The sequence below is a fragment of the Lycium barbarum genome, chromosome 5 (genome assembly GCF_019175385.1).
Source record: "Lycium barbarum isolate Lr01 chromosome 5, ASM1917538v2, whole genome shotgun sequence".
Classification (NCBI taxonomy): Eukaryota; Viridiplantae; Streptophyta; class Magnoliopsida; order Solanales; family Solanaceae; genus Lycium; species Lycium barbarum.
In genome coordinates, this window is record NC_083341.1 from 46,722,244 (window position 1) to 46,732,655 (window position 10,412).

At 40.3% G+C, this 10,412-nt stretch overlaps 1 long non-coding RNA gene across 1 annotated transcript; it reads right to left on the bottom strand.

The window, feature by feature from the left end:
• Positions 1–209: 209 nt before the first annotated feature.
• Positions 210–2,401, bottom strand: LOC132642458 (uncharacterized). Its single transcript, XR_009583174.1, has 3 exons — positions 2,368–2,401; positions 1,388–1,453; positions 210–641 (listed from the first exon to the last, which is right to left on the bottom strand). It is a non-coding gene; the product is annotated as an uncharacterized LOC132642458 (long non-coding RNA).
• Between the last annotated feature and the right edge of the window lie 8,011 nt (positions 2,402–10,412).

A 10,412-nucleotide genomic window follows, 5' to 3' on the forward strand; every position in this document is an offset into this window, starting at 1 on the left:
GTCCCGTAGCTTCCTGTTTAAAGATGTGGTGCACAACACACCGATAAACAAGACTCTACTAGACACGGTCTGTAGACATTCCGAGGACAAACTGCTCTGATACCACTTCTGTCACGACCCAACCCCGTAGGCCGTGACTAGTACCCGATCTGGGCACCCAAACACATCTATCAAATGCTATCTCAAATTTTATCAAACGCATTCAAGTATATAGCAGAAGCCGTCAAGGCTATATTTCAAATTTAGAAAATTTCCAGAAAAATTTCGGCAGAGTTTCGTTTGTTTTACAGACTATCCAAAATAACCCTGCGCACAGAAAATACCAACAAAGGCCACACCGGCCAACAAAGCAACATGTAAACATATGCGGACCGGCCGCCGCGGCGAATGGGATCGCCCAAACACAAAATATACACGCATCCGTACAGAAAAGACCCCAACCCACAAACATGTCCACAGACCTCTAAACAGACCGACAGAATCATATGACGGGACAGGGCCCCGCCGTACCCATGAACGAATATATATAAATGCACTAACAATATATATACCAAAAATATAAGCTCCGGAATGAGAGGAGCACTCCGAATAGCAGAAGGGGGTGTCCTAAACCGGTGGATCATCAGGCTGTGCGTCTGTACCTGCGGGCATGAAACGCAGCCCCCGGAGGAGGGGGTCAGTACGAAATATGTACTGAGTATGCAAAGCAGAAGGTATCATAATACGCACGCCAATCACAGCAAAACGCCAAACATATATGGAACCCGGCCCTCGAGCGAGGAGCTCAGCGAACCATAAACACAGCATAACACCGGAATGTATCATAATACGCACGACAACCGAACCGGCCCGGGAACCGGCGAACGATATCATAGGGCACGAGCGGAGTAGTGAGGAATCATATGCATAAAATCATTATCATAAATCCAAAAGATAAGTAAAATAGTCATATTTGAAATCGGAACAATAATTGCAACGTTCTCTTCCCAAAGTTACCGAAATTACATAAAGGGCGTCGCGGGACCCATGGACGAGTATAGACCCGAACTGAGCCCGCCTATGAAAAACATACTCATTTTATATCATACAAACGCCTACGAAAATTTCAAAGCAGTCCGAGCTTTTCTGAGGGAGTTATGGGCGTTTGAACTATTGGAGTCGCTAAAGAACAAGCTTTGAAACCAAAATTCAACTTTCATGAAATCTTTACAAATTATAAACTCCAAGGATATAAAGATCAATGTTATGGCATATGCTCCCAAGAATACCAAGGAAACAAATACGAATCATAGACAAGCTCGGATTTGCGAGAATAGAGTTTCCTAGAGGCTCGTATCATGGCCTACTTTAACTAAGGCATGCCAAAAAGAAAGGTTACTTTACATACCTCAAACGCTCTCCAATATGATCCAACTCAAGCTAAGTCCAAACTAGGCTTCGGGCTGCCCACGATCTAAAAATAAGCCATAAAATGCCAAACATCAGCTAAAGACTTATTGGGCAATAAATTCCAATTTCGCCCTTAATTCTACAGAAATTCGGGCAGCATTTCCCCTGTAAATAGGCTGCCCCGAGAATTTAACTCGGCCATATCAATCAACAACAACCACAACAACCAACCTAACAATATTAATAATTAATCCGAAAGGTAATTCAACAATAATAGCTCTCTTGCCATCATTTATCAACTTTCATAAATTCAATTCGACGACTTACATTCAAGCCAAAATCGACGCTTATATGCTCACATACTAACCCGAACCCATACCAAAAACATTTCAAGACATTCTAAGCAATTTATACAACTTTTCCAACAACCCAAAGTTTTCCTCCAATTCAGCCGAAAACAACCCCCCCCCCCCCTAACCGAGAACCTCACTTCAATTTATTCCTCATTTTCAAACCATGATTTGTATCCACAATTCACATTCTAACAATGCTATTATCATCAATATAAAAATCACATTAGATGCACAAAAAAATCTCCAAATCAGTCCGCAACAATCACAATATCAATTTGAGCCATTAAGTATTCATTTCCAACATAGAATTCACAACGACGACGACTAAAATATTAAGCGATATCGATTCGTTTATTGTCATATAATATGACCCATTTCGACCAACACTACACATATACATATATGGATAATTCTCAATCGTTCTTCACCTTACCATGATCATAATATACTAATTAAACATTGATTCATCACTTCAATATAATACAACACACACACATACTACACGGCTAGAACACCACACCCACAACTCACTTCCCACATTCCATATTTTATGATTTTCCTCCGTTATAACATGCTACAACAAGCATACAACCTTCACAATACATAAAACATAATGAATGCTTACCTTTCTTCTTCAACTTTCCAATAGCCTAGGGTTTTGCAATTGGACACAATGAATGGTTAAATGATCCAAACAATACTTCCACGCTACTTAGGGTCTTCAATATAGTGGGTTTGTACCAAGGAAATAATTTTAGGGAAGCTAGAAATTGATTTGGTTTTCTTGAGGCTTGGCCGAAACGGTGGGGGTGGTGGTGCTCTCAAGGTTTTTCTTCTTTTTGTGCTAAGTGTTGAAGTGTAATGAGGGAAAGATGACTTGAAGTCATCCTTTTTAAGTCCACAAATATCTCCAAGTGTCTTGGCCCACACAATGTGTTGGACCAATTAAAATTGGCCACACAATGTGTGGGACCAATTCCCATTTACATGGCCACCAAGGTATTTTTGTACAACATTTTTTTTTTAAATTCCATTTTTATGAATTGTGGTCCCAATTTTCCCTAAGTGTACAATGTCAACAATTTCATACATAACTTATATCTCAAAATAAAATCAAATGGTCAAAAGTTCTGACTTTAAATCCCGAAATAATCTTGGCCTTAAATTATCATAGTTCATCCGGGTTGTCCCAATATGTAAAAATACGGGACGTAACACCTCCTTATCGGATGGCCCCAGCAGAATTGAAAGAGCTAAAGGCACAGTTGAAAGATTTGCTTGAGAAGGGTTTCATTAGGCCCAGTTCATCACCGTGGGGAGCACCGGTCTTGTTCGTGAGAAAGAAAGACGGTTCACAACGAATGTGTATTGATTATAGACAGTTGAACAAAGTGACGGTAAAGAACAGATATCCTTTCCCCAGAATTGATGACTTGTTCGATCAATTTCAAGGTGCTAAGTGGTTTTCCAAGATAGATCTAAGATCGAGTTATCATCAAGTGAGAATTAGAGAAGAAGATATCCCCAAAACGGCTTTCAGGACGAGGTATGGGCACTATGAGTTCCGAGTAATGTCATTTGGGTTAACGAATGCCCCGACGGTGTTCATGAATTTAATGAATAATTTGTTCATACCATTCTTGGATCTTTTTGTGATAGTATTTATCGATGATATTCTGGTGTATTCTCGCACAGAATCGGAACATGCAGATCATTTAAGAATTGTTCTTGGCCTTCTTCGAGCTCGGGAATTATATGCAAAGTTTCAAAGTGCGAGTTTTGGCTTAATTCTGTGGCATTCCTGGGTCATGTTATTTCAGATGACGACATTCGAGTTGACACTCAGAAAATAGAAGCTGTGAAGACTTGGCCAAGACCTACAATACCTACGAAAGTTCGTAGTTTTCTTGGTTTAGCAGGATATTATAGAAGATTTGTAGAGGGCTTCTCATCTATTTCAGCCCCATTGATGAAGCTAACTCAGAAGTCGATCAAATTCCAATGGAATGACGCTTGTGAGCGTAGTTTCGAAGAGTTGAAAAACAGTTTGAACTCTGCTCCAGTACTAACACTTCCCGAAGGGCCAGATGGCTATGTGGTATATTGTGATGCCTCCGGAGTGGGATTAGGATGTGTATTGATGCAGCATGGGAAGGTTATTACATATGCTTCGAGATAGTTGCGGAAACACGAAAAGAATTATCCAACTCATGATCTCAAATTGGCTGCGGCTATTCATGCCTTGAAGATATGGAGACATTATTTGTATGGTGTACGTGTTGACATCTACATGGATCACAAAAGTCTTCAATACATCTTCAAACAGAAGGAGTTGAATCTGCGGCAGAGGCGATGGTTAGAGTTACTGAAGGATTACGATGCGACATTTTATACCACCCTGGGAAGGAAAATGTGGTAGCCGATGCACTTAGCCGTCGATCGATGGGTAGTTTGTGTGGAGTTCCTCTGGAAAAGTGAGAAATGGTTCATGAGCTCCATCGACTAGCAAGTCTCGGCATACGTGCAATTGATTCGGGTGATGCAAGTATCGGCATCAATGACCCCACAGTTTCATCTTTGAATATGGAAGTGAAGGAACGGCAATACGAAGATTCCCAGCTAAGCCGCTACCGAGATCTATCTCATGAAAAGGAAAAGTCTCCATTTGAAGTTTCCATAGATGGGATTCTTAGATATCGGGACAGGCTATATGTACCGGATGTGGCAAATTTGCGCCGACGGATTTTAGAGGAAGCACATTATTCTCAGTATTCTATTCATCCAGGTGCAACCAAGATGTACCATGATCTTAAATTGATATATTGGTGGGATGGCATGAAGCGAGACATAGCAGAATTTGTGGCACAATGTCCAAATTTCCAGCAAGTAAAGGCCGAGCATCAAAAGCCAGGAGGTTTATTGCAAGCAATAGAAATTCCTACGTGGAAATGGGAAATCATTAACATGGATTTTGTTATGGGATTACCCCGTTCACGAGGGAAGTATGATTCTATATGGGTGATTGTGGATAGATTGACAAAAGCAGCCCATTTTCTCCCAGTTAGGATTACCTACTCAGCCGAAGATTATGCGAGGTTATATCTCAAGGAAATTGTGTGACTTCATGTAATTCCTTTGGCCATTATCACAGACAGAGGGGCACAGTTTACAGCCAAGTTTTGGAAGTCTTTTCAAGAAGGTCTAGGCACTCAAGTAAAGCTTAGTACGACATTTCACCCGCAGACTGATGGAGAAGCCGAGCGCACTATTCAGACCTTAGAGGATATGCTGCGAGCATGTGTGCTGGATTTCGGTGGAAGTTGGGATGATCACTTATCGCTAATTGAATTTGCGTACAACAATAGCTATCATTCCAGCCTTCAAATGGCTCCATACGAGGCCTTATATGGAAGGAAATGTAGATCTCCAGTTGGATGATTTGAAACAGGAGAAGCACAATTGATAGGCCCCAAATTGATTCAGCAAGCGGTAGAAAAAGTTAACGTGATCCGAGATCGATTGTTAACAGCCCAAAGCCGCCAAAAGTCTTATGCAGACAATCGCTGACGAGACTTGGAATTTCAAGTTGGCGATTGGGTGTTCGTGAAAGTATCACCGATGAAGGGAGTGATGAGATTTGGCAAGAAAGGAAAGTTGAGCCCAATGTATATTGGACCTTATAGGGTTGTCCGTAAAGTGGGGCACGTGGCATATGAACTGGACTTACCCTCAGAGCTTGAAGCAGTTCACCCAGTCTTTCATGTTTCTATGCTCCGCAAGTGTATCGGAGACCCAACAAGAATAGTTCCGGTTGACGATGTGCAAGTGACAGAGAAGCTAACATACGAAGAAGTGTTCAATTGCTATTTTAGATACGAAGGCTTCGGAATAAAGAGGTTGCTTCAGTCAAAATTCTATGGCAGAACAACAATCGGGAAGAAATGACTTGGGAAGCAGATGGGGAGATGAATTCTATGTACCCCCATTTGTTCCAATCCCCGGAAGAGATTCAAGATGAAACGTCGACGATATAAGGTATGTATGCTTTATTTTTTTTATGTTTTTGGTCGTGTGTGGCCATAGATGTGTTGATATTGTGATGTAGCCCTATGAGGCGATGATATTATGGGTTGCTGTGACATGTCAGTAGTTTCAGATTACAGGGGAAACTCTGGCGAAATTTTTATAGAATCCCGAGTGTTTAACATTCGAGGACGAATGTTCCAAAAAGGGGGAAGAATGTTACACCCCGGAAATTTTCCCATTAAGCGTACAGTGAATAGGCTAACAAGGATATAGTGTATACGATGTTGGGGAGATGAGTGATAACGTTCATTTGATTGGTATCGAGGTGTTGAACAACTGTTAAGAAGGTCCCATGAGGATCGGACATTAAACGAAGTGACAAAATAGGACTCAGTGAACTGGCGAATTATACAGTAGGTTATACGGACCGTATAATGGTTTTACGGCCGTATAATGAACCGTCAAAGTGTCACAGAAAGAAGTTGAGGAAAAGTGGGTTTTACGGTAGATTATACGGACCGTATAAAATTATACGGCCCGTCAAATGAACCGTCAAGTTGACACACAAAGGGGTGATCACTGAGTCAGTTTTACGGTCAATTATACGGACCGTATAAATTTATACGGACTGTATAAATTTATACGGACCGTATAATGGACCGTATAATGGCATCGGGACTGGTTTTGCTTTTTATAAAATATATGATCCAAGTTTCATTTTCTCATTTCCTCTTCTCACTCCATGACCCTCTCTCTCTCTCTAGAACATTCCATACTCTTCCAAAACAAGACTTCAAGTAGAAATTTAGGATCAATATCATCAATCCACAAAAACCTAGTGTAAGAACACATCAAAAGGATCATTTAAGGCAAGAAATTCCATAGAAGGTGGAACTAGGGTTTGGCCAAAGTGAAGCATTCCAACTCAAGACTTGTTCAACTATTATCTAAGGTATGTTTCATGACTTTATCATGTTATTTTAAGGTATTAGGAGGCTAAGAAGCTTGAATGATAGAAAGACATGGAAAATGGGTCTTGAATAAGACGAATAGTGTCATCATTGGATGATAGTGGGATTGAATCATGAATGTTGAAGTGTTAGGATTATGAATACGTTATTAATGATGTTTATATCATGAAAAAAGTATTAAAGGTGCGAGAACACAATAATGAGTTATAAGGAGAAATATGGGAAAATTGGAGGAAAATGGTGGATTTTGCTAAATATACATAAATGATGATTGTTGATTGTGATATTGTGAGTAGTATTGTGAATGTTGGGAGTTGATATAGAACATGGGAGAAGTAGTATAAACAAAGGGAGTGCTGCCCAATTTTTTTCCTAGGATTAACGATGCATTCTTGTAGTCAATTAACTAATGTTAGTCCAATTCTCTCGTGAAGGTAACGACGTGACCTTGAAGGAACACAAGGGATCGATAACGTAGCTAAGCGACAAGGTATGTGAGGCTAGTCCTTTCCTTCTAACGGCATGAATCTTATAACTCAAATCCCTATCTTCTTCATGAGTTCGTATATTCCGAAAAGTTAAAAGCCTACTTCCATAAATGCTTATATAAGATAAGAGGCACGATATGATGATGCTAGAATGATGATGATGTTATTCATTGCCTACACTCACCTTATGTGCTAGTTCTTTCAAGGTGAGGCAGAATGTCCATGATTGCTCCATAATGTAATCGGGGGATCACGACCTTACGTCACCCCGATAGAGTAAATTCAATCTCGAGTCTTATGCAGGTACTATGATAAGATAAGTATTTTATAATGAGCATATTATTATGATTATTTTATGATAAGCATGGAATGACCATTTCACACCGGGCCTAGTTGGTCGGGCAGTCACCGCTAAGGCGGGCAGCTATACGGATACACCATGACCTTCTGGCATGGGCAGACACCAGTAGTGGGCGGCATGAGATGGTACCCCGGACGCGGGAGGCCTAGACGCGGGCTAATATTATTGATTATCACACCGTCCCGATATGGACGGGCAGCTTGCATATGATGCATACATGTTATGATGATGAGTATGAGTAACACAGCATGCATTGTTTCATTTATGAATGTCAGTCGGGTCCAGATGTTTTACATTGATGTTCTCATTATACTATTAATGTATTTCTTCATTATTATGCCTCTCATACTCAGTACAATATTCGTACTGACGTTTGTTTTCTTTGGACGCTGTGTTCATGCCCACAGGTAGACAGGGAAGTGTGCTTGGTCCAGATCCTTAGTAGCGGTCAGCTGATCGAGAGCACTCCATCGGTCGGAGGTGCTTATGGTTATTCTTTTGGTATATATGCATATTTTGGGCACGACAGAGTCTTGTTCCGTCTATATATATACAGTATGTCAGTAGAGGCTCGTAGGTACGCAGTGTGGGTTAGATGGTCTCACAAGATGTTATCACGTGTATATATAGTATTTTGATGGCCGAGAGGCAAATGAATATAAAGAATTTAAGTTTTTATACAAAAATATGTTTTCTTATACTTTCATGTGTAAAATTTGCAAAGGAGCATTAAATGCGTAAGATGAGTAATAGAGCGAGCGGTGCTCGGTAGCTAGCTCCGGGTACCCGTCGCGGCCCCTAGTTGGGTCGTGACAGATTTCATGTTTAAAGGTTCCAAGTTATGATTTCAATGCCGATATAAGAATGTTGAGCTATTTCTTGATTCCTCAATTTTATTCATGGATGATGACTATTTTTTTAAAGATTCCAAAGTATATGAATTGACGCCTTATGAGATTTATGATCTTATTCTATGTTTTCTCTTGATGCTATTCTTCATTGATAGTCTCACCTTATAATAATTGTTCCTTCAAGGTGAAATAAAGCGATGATGATTATTCCATAATATAATCGGAGGTTACCGACCTTACGTCACTCCGATAGAGATGTAACTTTCCTTGGGCTCTCCTGCATGCTGCTTATATGATATATGTATATGTAAATGGGGAATATGGGAAAAAGGGCGAGGTGCTATAGGCGTATGGCCACCTGATCAGTTGGTATAATATGACATGTTATCATCTTGGACGCGGGACATATGTGGTTACATGAATCAGAGCCGACGTTCCTCGGCAATATAAATGTTCTATTTTCTGTATACATGAACAAGAAATGTTTTTCAAAGAAAGCTAAGCATGCATGACATCCGCCCTAAGAGGCACTCATATGTACAGGTTACTTTTTTATCTTACGATATGCTCTATATTTCCATTCTATTATTATTTATACTTGTATCCCTTATTATATTATCGTTCATGCCCTACATACTCGGTACATTACTCGTACTGACGTCCCTTCTTACGGACGTTGTGTTCATGCCCACAGGTAGACGGGGAGATGGTATAGATCCTTAGGAGCCTTGTCAGCAGCTTTGCAGAAGCACTCCACTACTCCGGAGTTGCCGCATATCGGTACATTCTTTTGTGTATATGTTTTGGGGCATGGCGGGGTCCTATCTCATCTAAATGTTCAGTATTCCAGTTAGAGGCTCGTAGATACATATGTGTGGGTAATAGGTATCTCATGATCACCTTAGTGTATATTTTTGTATATCACTTTTCACACCTCGAGAGCTTATGTATATATGCATGTTTTGTGAAGATAATTAGTGACCATTTCACTGCAAGTCTGTTGGGAACTATGATAGATAGTACGATAAGGGGTGCTCGGTAGCTAGTACCGGGTACCTGTCATAGCCCTCTTGTTCGGTCGTGACACCTTGCCCTTCCGAAGAGCCTCCAAATACTCAAATTCTAGTCATTATTAAAACCTAAGTCAGATACGGGGAATAATGGTACCCATATTGCTATACATTTGTTCGAATCAAAAATCAACAAGAGAAAGAAGGAAATCACACCCACAAGGGTAAAATGGGTATTTCAAAAGTGGAATTGGTAACCCAATGCTCTAGAAGTACAATTCTACTCTCCAATTGCTAATTATTCGTCATTTAAGAGAAAACCCCCAATTTAGGCATAAACCCTAGTTTTCCATAATAAATTCCTCAACCCAAGTTAGAGATTCAAGCTTATTATTTACTAACTCACAAGATTCCATGATTAGAATAGCAAGATTCATCAATTAAACTCACATTCATAGCCTAAAATTCAATTAGCAAACTTAAGGTTAGGACTCATCCTCTCCAACTAGATTTTCAAGATTCCACCATAGATTCAAGCTTAAGAGGATATATAATAATAAATAACATAAAGGGACTTACCCCCAAGATGAAACAACTTCAAAGACTCTTCAATTCACCCTTAATCCTCTCTAGACCAAAGATTTATTAAATAGGAGGGATGGGTTGGAAGTTAGAAATAAAAAGGATTTTCTGATTCAGCATTCCCGCTCCCGCGAGCAAAGGACCCGCTACAGCGGTCTCGCCTCGGCGGAGAATCATCCGCTGGGGTAGAGCTCATTAAAAATCCAAAAACTCACCATAACGGGCCAGGCTCTACTGAAGCGGACCTGCTGCGGCGCAAACAGTCTCGCTAGAACCAGCAGAATTCTAGTTTTTTTCGCCAAGTTTCACCCCAAATCCCGACATCCACCCGAGACCTCCTAGATACAAAATAGATATGTACACATATATAAAAACATGCTA